Source organism: Propithecus coquereli, unplaced genomic scaffold (assembly GCF_000956105.1).
Source record: "Propithecus coquereli isolate 6110/MARCELLA unplaced genomic scaffold, Pcoq_1.0 Scaffold138, whole genome shotgun sequence".
Taxonomy (NCBI): Eukaryota; Metazoa; Chordata; class Mammalia; order Primates; family Indriidae; genus Propithecus; species Propithecus coquereli.
Window position 1 is genome coordinate 1,148,800 of NW_012138080.1, and position 9,769 is coordinate 1,158,568.

Consider the following 9,769-nt stretch of genomic DNA (forward strand, 5'->3'; position numbering starts at 1 on the left):
CCCGGGCGCCCCAGCCCCCGCCTCCTGCCCCCGGCGCAGCTGGGCTCCGTTTGGATTTCGGTGACGCTGTGGCTCTGTTCCTTTGCTGCTGCCGCCACTGCAGCCAGGGGGAAGGGGTGGGGAGAGTTGGGGTGGGGGCGGCAGAGCGGCTTGGAGAGCAGTATCCCCTTCCTCTTGTTTGTCGCCTCCTGGGGTCAGGCCCTCACTCGCAGGGCCGGCCCAGCAGACGGCCCCAGTGCGCGGTCGCCTCTTGCCACCACCGCCTCCTGTACCCAGGCAGAGCGCGCCGCAGCCCAGGAGGTGGGGCCGGGCAGTGACCCCGCGGGAAGCGCCCGTGTGGAGGGCGAGGGTGGTTATGGAAAGATGTAGCCACCCAGAAAGGCCACCGCCTTCCATCCTCGGGGGCAGGCAGCCTCCCTCTCTCTCCGAATCTCCATCCCCATGACCCTTTTTTCTCTCTTTTCCCTCACTTTCTCTCCTCCCCCCATTGCTTCTCTCAGACCGGCCTTAAGGTTGAGTACCTGCTCAAGAAGTCACCTTCCTGAGGCTGACTTTGCCAAAGCCATCCACATCTGTGAAAGCTTTTCCAAAGACTGACTCTTTCCTCATCTTTGTGGCCCTGGGGTTCATTTGCCATAGGGTGGAACTCTTTTTCCGACAGAGGCTTTTTAGACGAGTGTCTTTGTGCTAAGGTTGGCACAGCAGTACTAGGAGGTTGGCTAATGACAGGGGAGGGAAACAAAGGCAACAAATAAGGGGAAAAAGAGAGGGCAATGTCACCAACAACAGGGGGGGCTCTCTGTGTTCCCAGAAAAGATGGTTTCCTTTGCAGAATCCTTCAAGCGTCGTTGGCATGCAACTGACTTATTTTCTTTGTATAAAGAAAAACAAATCCATGGGTCCTTCGAGTTAACCTCAATTAAAACTTTTTTATTTATTTTTTTAATTTTTAATGTTTAGTGCATTCAGTAGTTTGCTTTTTCTCTTTTTCTTGCTTCCCCTTTCCAGAGCCTTAGTTAATGTCGTATCTGTCTGTGCCCTGTTTTGGGGAAAATGACAGCCAAGGACTGACTTGGACAGAACAGGACTGGAATTGGGATTTAAGCAGCCTTGTCTAGGGACCAGGGCAACTGAAGTAGGCCCAGTTGCATCTCTTGCATACATCCTTTTGAGTCTCTGATATCACACCTTTGACAGGTTGCTTGCTAATGGACAATGTAAATCTTAGTACCGTGAATTGCATTATCACCTGAGAAAGAAAATGCTGATATTATTAATAAAAACAATCTCTTGCATTATCGTAGCAATCATTATTATTATGTCTTTTCTATACAAATGGGATTCAAGTGAATGAATTCTTGATTCATAATTTTTATTATACCCTCTGGAATAAGATATGCTCCTACTTTTTCTCTTTCCCTTTGAAAGTGTTAAACAATTGATTCTCATTTATTACATTATACCAAATTGTGTTTATTTTTTGCTTGTTAATCACCAAAGCAACTTTCCATCCAACTCACTACATCTTTGATAAAGCAAAACTTACTTCACAATTATTTGGCAGGTGTAGTTCCTCACCTTACCATCCCACTACTGACTTCTTTTTGACCCATTGACATTAAAACCTAAGGTTTATCTTCACAGAGCAGAGTAGGAATGGGAGTGAGTGGGAAGTCTTAGCTAACTCAAGAACCCAGGACTTTCTGGAGTCAGAAGCTTCCAGTGAAGATTGTAAATGTTTATTGTCCCAGTTGTGTGGACATGAGAAACACAAAGCTGGTGCTTTCAGAAAGAGCTTCTACCCAGACACTCACCAGTGAGCTTGAGATTCCATTACTCAGTCACCCCAAGCACATTCTCATAAATGGATTTTATGTTGACCCCTTGCCCATATCAGTTCAGAAATCACAGTCATGGAAGGAAGTGAATTGGCTTCCAAAGTGACTTTAACAGAAGCAGAAAGATCAGCCTATAGGTTATAGACCTTGCTGACCCATTAAGGGTCAGTAAATTAGTAGTCTGCAATTGAGTTGACACTTCTGATCCCAACTTAATGGGTTAATTAACTCATGGCTGTCATCTTCATTATGGGATATTAGCACATGGTTAAACCTGATCTTATAGTAAAAAAATTGTTTTTATGTTTACTTTTTTGGTTCCCAAGCTTAATCAATATTCATCATGGCCTTAATATTTTTTTAACTGAAGAGGTTAGTTAAATAAACCCTTCTATAGAGAAAAGAAAATTCAATACTATATATGAATTTGGGATTCACAATATCTGGTTGAGGAATTTTGCAACACACACAAAAATATCCAATTAAAAACACCATCTTCAAATAGAAAAATGCATATACACATATTAAGGATTTAAAGTCCACATCTTTCTCATTGGTGGTTAGTACCGTGACCCTCTTACTCTTGTGTGTACATTTGAATGACAGTCAAATTTAATGTGTGATATTTAGACCTACAATAATGGTTTGTGTAACTTGCTGAGTAAGAATAGTCAATGCCTAAGCCTAGACTTTGTCTAATAGGAAGTGTGAATCGTAGGCCCCAGTGAGGGACACATTTGTGATCAACATATGTTAGAAAGCAATCTCTAGACTGCATTGTTAAATCCATGGAGTATTTCTCATTTGTTGGTTTTCCTGAAGTTTCTAGAGCATTTGAAGGTTGGCTGCAATCCTGGTGGTTTGGGTATCATCAGTGATTACTCTTTAGTCTCACCATTTGATAATCCATATGTCAATAATGCTGGGAAACTGGTTAAGAAGCTTGCAAAATTTATACTCCCAATCATGTGATAGATTAAGAATTTTATAGATTGTTTGCTTCAGAAGGAACTTCATTCTAAACTCAGTCCATTCTTGTGTATTTCTTGTAGAGGTTTTGAATTGATTAATTGGCAAACATTTATTAAAGCAAAAGCAAAACTAAAAGTATAATGAAACCCAAGAATTATTCTACAGAAAAATATAAGGAGAATTAGGATACTTTAGTCTCTAAAATCAAGACAAAGAAGGGTGTCAAGAAAGCCTGATAGTATCAAAAACAGAGGAATGGTCCTTGGAATCCTGAGAGGACACTGAATTTGTGAAAGGGGAGATCATTGATAACCCGAGGGTGGGTAAAATGAAGGGCCAGATTGTGGGAGGGTAAAGAGGATGGAGATACTGAGAACGCTAAAAAGATAATATTAAATAAGAGTATCTCAGGATGATGTTCAGGATGATTAAATAAGGATATCTCAAAATGATGTTCTTGAAAGGTACTGTGGTTGACAAATCCTCAGTTCACAAGACCAGTCTCAGAGAAAATAGGATCTTTGTAGAAATGGAATAAAAACAGCATTAAGTACATTAAAAACGCTATAGCAAATAAAATCTGTATAAGGCACCTTCCTTTAAAACTATCCACACTTGTCAGGCATTAAAAGCCTGTACCAACAGGTAATCCTCTTGAATCATCTACTTTAGTTGTTCAGGGGACACATGGCTACAGAATTGTGATCTGCCGAGTAGAAGTCTCCAAGCTCTAAGGTACACAGATTATTTTTGGTTTTAAAGTGTTTGAGACCATTCTTACTTGAAATTCAATGTCTTTTGCACTTGCTTTCTCCCTTATTTCATTTTCTTAAGCCTTGCTAAAATGCTTTAGTAACCATATAACCTTTATACAAATTATCTTGGTATTTAGCGGAGTTTTTTTTCATTTGGGGAGATGGTGGTCCATCTGGTGTCATATCTGCAGAGTTAGAGGATGTGCTGTTAGAGGAACAGACCCCTCTCTGAAACACCTGACTACACAGCCCACCAGAGAGAGCAGCAATGTTTATTGTCTGGTCCTGCCCCTTCAGGGATCGAACTGAAGCTATAATAAATAAAAAGATTGGAGGTTTAAACTTGTGATGTGTAAATATAAAGTGAGCTATTTACAATTTGTCTGGCAAGAGCTTATTTTATTATGTGTAGGTATATTGTGAGAGAGGGAGACATAAAAGCAAAACATTTGACCTTATTAGATGGCAATCTGTAGATAGATTTTTTAAATTAAGAATTTGCTTTAATTATGGTGACTTTATGGTATGCTGTGTGCTTAGAGCAGGAATGGGGGACCAGCAATGGTTGCCATGAGTCACAGGCTGAGAATAACAAAGAGGAACAGCAACATCAAAGTCCCTTCCCCCCATACACACACATCTTCCCTCCTGCCCACCTTGGGAAATGCAGCAGTATCAACAACCATGGCCACAGAGCAAGGCTCACCCAAACTGGTGGAATCTGCATCAAGGGAAGACAAGGGTAGACAAGGTTTCAAAGTAGCAGCCCCTCTCATCATCACCGCATTTCCTGATACGTATATTAGAGAGCTCTGTGCCAGTTAGTACCAGAGCTAGTGGAAGTAGAATCTTTTTGGGATAGGAGGCTGGCAGAACTTGGCTGTGAGACTAAGGCCCCAGACCTGGTCACAACTGGGCTCTATGACTATCAGAGTACAATCTAGGAACCAGGCAGAAGGTGAGTCAGAATGATAGGAAGGTTAGGTGGAGATACGGGTACAGGGGCTTTGTTCTCACTCTAGAACTCTTTGTGTAGGGGCAGCAGACTCAACTCTCTTGCCAAATCCAGCTTCACCAGTGGGTTGGAGTTTTTAATATTTTCTTACGTCCCTGTTGTGCATGTTTTGTGGAGAGAGGTGAAAACTGAGTGAGGCTGCAAAGATTGGATGGACAGGGTAGGAAAAGGCAGGAACTAATAAAAATGGAGTAACCCAATGAGACTGTGGAATTAACTATAATATAATAAAACATTCATAATATAATTTTCCAGAAATACAGAGTCTGAAAGCTATAGTTATATGCTCAGATAAAATCATGGGTCCAGGATTATATATTTCCAATAATGCAGTGAAAGTTACTTTAGCTTGCTCTGAATTATGTCAAAATTCCTATATCAAGCCCTTGTGTGTGTTGTCACAACTCGATGAAATTTTAAAATTCAAGAATACACTCATACAACACATTTGACACAGAACCATCCTTTCCAAATGAAAGCTTCTAAATATAGCCCAGGTGAAACTGAGCACTGGATAGAGACAGTGAATTTGACAATGTCATTGTGTTATCGATTGCCACAGTTTCTACTCTACCGACACATTTCTTTAATTATATCTTCTTGTGGGCATCCCATAAAATTTAACTGAATTGATTAAATGACGATAACTTTGTAACTAAAATAAAACAAAAAACAACAAATATCAGACATCTTTACCATCTCATAATTAGTTGAAGATTAATATTACATACATCCAGGAGGCTCTATGAATCTCTAAGAATATCACACAATCAAGAACACACATGGAACTCAACATATTAAAACATTCAAGCCAACATCTGAGAAATCAATCTCACTTCTGTTTTATTTTACTTTTTATGACTACCTCAAATTTTCAGTAGTCTACAATTTAAGGATTTAGTTTTTTATTGCTATTATAAAAAATTACTACAAACGTGGTTTAAGAACAACACAAATGTATTATCTTAGAATTCTATAGGTCAGAACTCTGATACATGTTTCACTTGGCTAAAATCAAGCTGCCAGCAGAGTTTAGTTTAGGGAACTCTAGAGGCAGAATCCAAGACAGGGATCCCAGTGCCACAAGTTTGTTTGAGAGTGACACTGAAAAGATGTTGATAAGGGAGAGAAGAAAGGAGATAGGGAATAAAAAAAAGACAAGAAAAGGAGTATTAGCAAGCAAGTTGCCACTGGGGTATTCTGAAACTTAGTGTAGGACTAAGAGTTATTCTAATGGAGGAGTGAAGAATCTGCAGCATTTATCCTCTAAATCCCTGTCCTTGGTTCATGTTGCTTCTAAGGGTATAATCTCTCTGGCATTTCTGGCTTGTCCTTCACATAAGCCAAGCATGTTCCCCCAGCCAGGCTGAGGACCTCAAGAAAAGATCACAGATGTTCACAGCAAGCAGCCTTCAGTGTGAAGAGGTGAGTGCCAGGACTTTATGCGGGAGACACCAGTGGATCTGCTACCCCACCTCCCAGATTTAATTTTTCACCAAGTCCTACTGTTTATTATTCCTCCATCATTTCTTTGCACTTCCCTCTTTCTAGTACTAATACGATTGAGATCAGCCTCTCTGCACCAATCTACTTATCTGTTCTGTTCCACTCCAATTTGTGCCATATATGGCTTTACCATTCGCCTTTCTGAAAAATCTGGTTTTTATGTTATTACTTAAAACAGACAAGCAAGCGAGTGAAATTCTTCACCAATTTCCCATTAGCTGTAGGAAAATTTAAAAAGAAAAGTCCTTCCATTCTGGCCCCATAGTAGTACCTTGTCTTTGTCAACTCTTGTGCTTACACCGTTCTGTGTATGTTAACCTTACCATGACCCTGGAGAGCAAAAGCACTAACCCAATTTGCCTAACTATGCTTTTGCTTTGTCCATAGTCCTTAACTCTTTGATCTAAGCCTGGATGGTATGGAGCTTTTCACCTGTCACTCTTGAAACACTCTTGTCTCCTTCCTTGTCTTGTCACTATTTTTGAGCCTATCTTGTGCTTTCCTTTCTTCTTGCTCTTGATCATAGAGTTTCTGTTTCTGGACTAATGATCTAATCCCTGCTATCCTTGAAAGTTCAGGCGAAAATTTCCCTTCTTTATTTAGCTTCCATTAGACCCATCCCAGCTGGAAGTGAGATATCTGTCTTCTCTGAACTCTTTAAAACTACTATTTTAGCTTTTACTATTTTTTGTACGTATTTAGCTATCTTTTCATAGAATGTAAGTCTAATCTCCTCCGACAGGTTCTAAGGTCGTTGAAGATAACAGAATATCATATACTTTTGCCTCTCAAGTCCTAGAATGCACTGTTTAGCTATTTGTTGATATATTTGTGACATATGAATAATCTGTTTAGGAAAAGTATTCACAGTATATTTTGACCAAAGTGAAAACTAATACAGGAAAAAAAATCAGTATTTTAGTGATATGTGTTACTGCTATGCTACAAAGCAATTTATTACTTGAGTTGAATGATAAAATAATCTAATTTTTTTCGTATTTTAACCAAGCAGATTTTTTTTTTTTTTTTTTTTTTTAGACAGAGTCTCACTGTGTTGCCCGGGCTACAGTGCCCTGGTGTTGTCGAACTCCTGAACTCAAACAATCCGCCTGCCTTGGCCTCCCAGAGTGCTAGGATTACAGGCGTGAGCCACAGAGCCCGGCCCCAAGCAGATTTTTTAAAAAAGTTAGATCAACATGTTTAAAACTAAGATAACTAAGATATCTTGAAAGTATAGACTAGAAGTTTGGATGTTTCCCTCTATTCTTAATCTAGCCTAAAGACTTGTGGTGAGGATTACAAAGACCTTTTCCTTTTTGGAAACTGCTGAAGTATGCTTAAAAAGTGTTGGGGTTTTTTCATTTAAAATTTTAAAGTTCCAAAACAAATTTAAAAACAACGTAGGATATGACTTTACTTGAAAGGTAAAAATATCAAGTGGCTTTTTGGATCTGATTTTTCTATTCTTCATTGGGAAAAAAAAAAAAATCTCTTTTTTTATTTTGATCTCATGAGTCAAGGGTGAGGCCTGCAACAGGTTGGGAAGCATGACTGATGATTCGTTATGGTATCAGGACAGCTTCTGCGTACAGTTATACACATCAGGGCCTGTGCTTTGGGGTGCTTTTTTAGTGTGGGAAATAGTACTTCACAATGCCTTTAATCTGGCTCTTTGGACCAACAGGCATTGCAGTATTGCCAACAAAATAGAACAAAGTTATCTGGCAGGGGAAGCACGCTTTGTTTATCTCTGATTTCATTAATACTAATCAATTGAGTTCATAATCAACACATAACTGCTAGTGATACTGTCATGTAGTTCTCAGCCCTGGGAGTTTAAAAATACTGATGCCTGGGCCCCACCTGCAGATTCCAAGGTAATAAATCTGGGTTGGTTCTGGGCATCAGGATTTTGAAATTAGTCCCAGGTATTTCTAAGAGCATCCAGAACTGAAAAACCACTGCTCTAGTCCCTATTGTCCTGTGCAGGCTGACAGAATATGGATACCATGGATTGTAGCACTGATAGGTAATGTAGAAATCATCTACTCTCCTCTCCCAGGCAGTTTAAGAGTTGAGCAAGCAGATCTGGCAATATTAAAAGAAATGACTTGTAACCATACTGTAGGAGTTGGAGCTAAATTTCAGATCTGACTTCTAGGCCATAGTCCTTTCCTATTTAAAGTGTGGTCTTTGGTTCAGCAGCCTCACTTGGGAGCTTTTTAGAAATGCAGACTCTCCTGCCATACCCCTGACTTCCTGAATCAGAATTTTAACAACTTCCTCAGGTGACTGAATCCACATTCTTTTGAGAAGTGTTCATCTTAACTGCTATCTCTGAGAGTCTGCAGTATCGTTTATCTCTGTATTCTCAACATCTCGCACAATGCCTAGGACTTGTTAGGTAGCTATTTGTTGCATTTTAAATGCATTTTGCTATAAAATATGTTAGACATATACTTTTAAATATTTTTTGAATAAATGAACTTGATTATACTTTCTACATGCTGTTCGATATTTCATCCTTATGACCTTTTATTGAGTACTTATTTTGTTCTAGGTGCTGTAAAAAAGTACTTGTTTTGCAAAGGTAAATGAGATATTTTCTAGGCACTCGCTATCTAATTAGCAGAAGAGAGGGAAGATAAACAGCTGTGATAACACTGTGGGGTAAGAGTCCACAGTGTTTGCTATGGGAGCATGGAGAAAGAACACTGGCTCTGAGTGTTTGGGTGGTCTTGGGGTTTAAGGGCAAACTTGACTCCAGACAGTAATCAGGAGTCAGCCAGGTGATAGAGATGGGAGATGTGGGCAGAATGATTCAAAGGGCACTATAAGAAAAGAAAGCAGCCTAGGCAAAGTCTTGGAGTAGAGATATCTCACCTCGTGTGTCAAAATAGAAGGAAAACTACACCTGTGAGTGGCTACTCTTGATAATGCAGTGGAAGGATGGCTGGAGGTGGGGTGCAGGGAAGAGAAAAGGGTTCCTGTATTTCTTATCCAACTGGCTTTGGATACAAAGAAAAATATTTAGAAAACAAGGGGACAGCTCAAATATTTTCTAACTTGGAAATATTAATTCCACGTAAACCAGGATTTGGAGATCTTGTAATTGTGCTCTCTTGGTTTGTATACTCAGAGCAGTATAGTGTTCAGAATCAATAGTAAACAAACAGCAGGCCAGTCCCATCCAGAATCACATAATTCCACTACCTTCCAAGTACCTTTCCTTTTCAGATGAGTCTGTGGGTCTAGAGATGTGTTGTGAGTATGGTAAATATTAGCTACATGTGGCTGTTGAGTGCTTGAAATATGGTTAGTCCAAATTGAGTTGTGCTCCAAGTGTAAAATGCACTCCAGATTTTGAAGACTTATAAAAAAATGTAAAATATCTCTATTTTTTATATTGATTACATTTTGAAATAATAATATTTTGGGAACATTGGGGGTTAAATAAAATACATTAAAATCACTTTTAAATCAGCCTGAGCAAGAGTGAGATCCTGTCTCTACAAAAAAATAGAAAAATCAGCCAAGTGTAGTGGCATGTGCCTGTAGTCCCAGCTACTCAAGAGGCTGAGGAAGGAGGATCTCTTGAGCCCAGGAATTTGAGGTTGCTGTGAGATATAATGGTGCCATTGTACTTTAGCCAGGGTGACAGAGCAAGGCCCTGTCTCAAAAAA

General features: G+C 39.6%; 1 long non-coding RNA gene across 1 annotated transcript in view; it reads left to right on the forward strand.

Moving 5' to 3' along the window:
* Window positions 1-9,769, forward strand: part of LOC105806127 — a 401,664-nt gene that overhangs the window by 236 nt on the left and 391,659 nt on the right. The window lies entirely within an intron of this gene.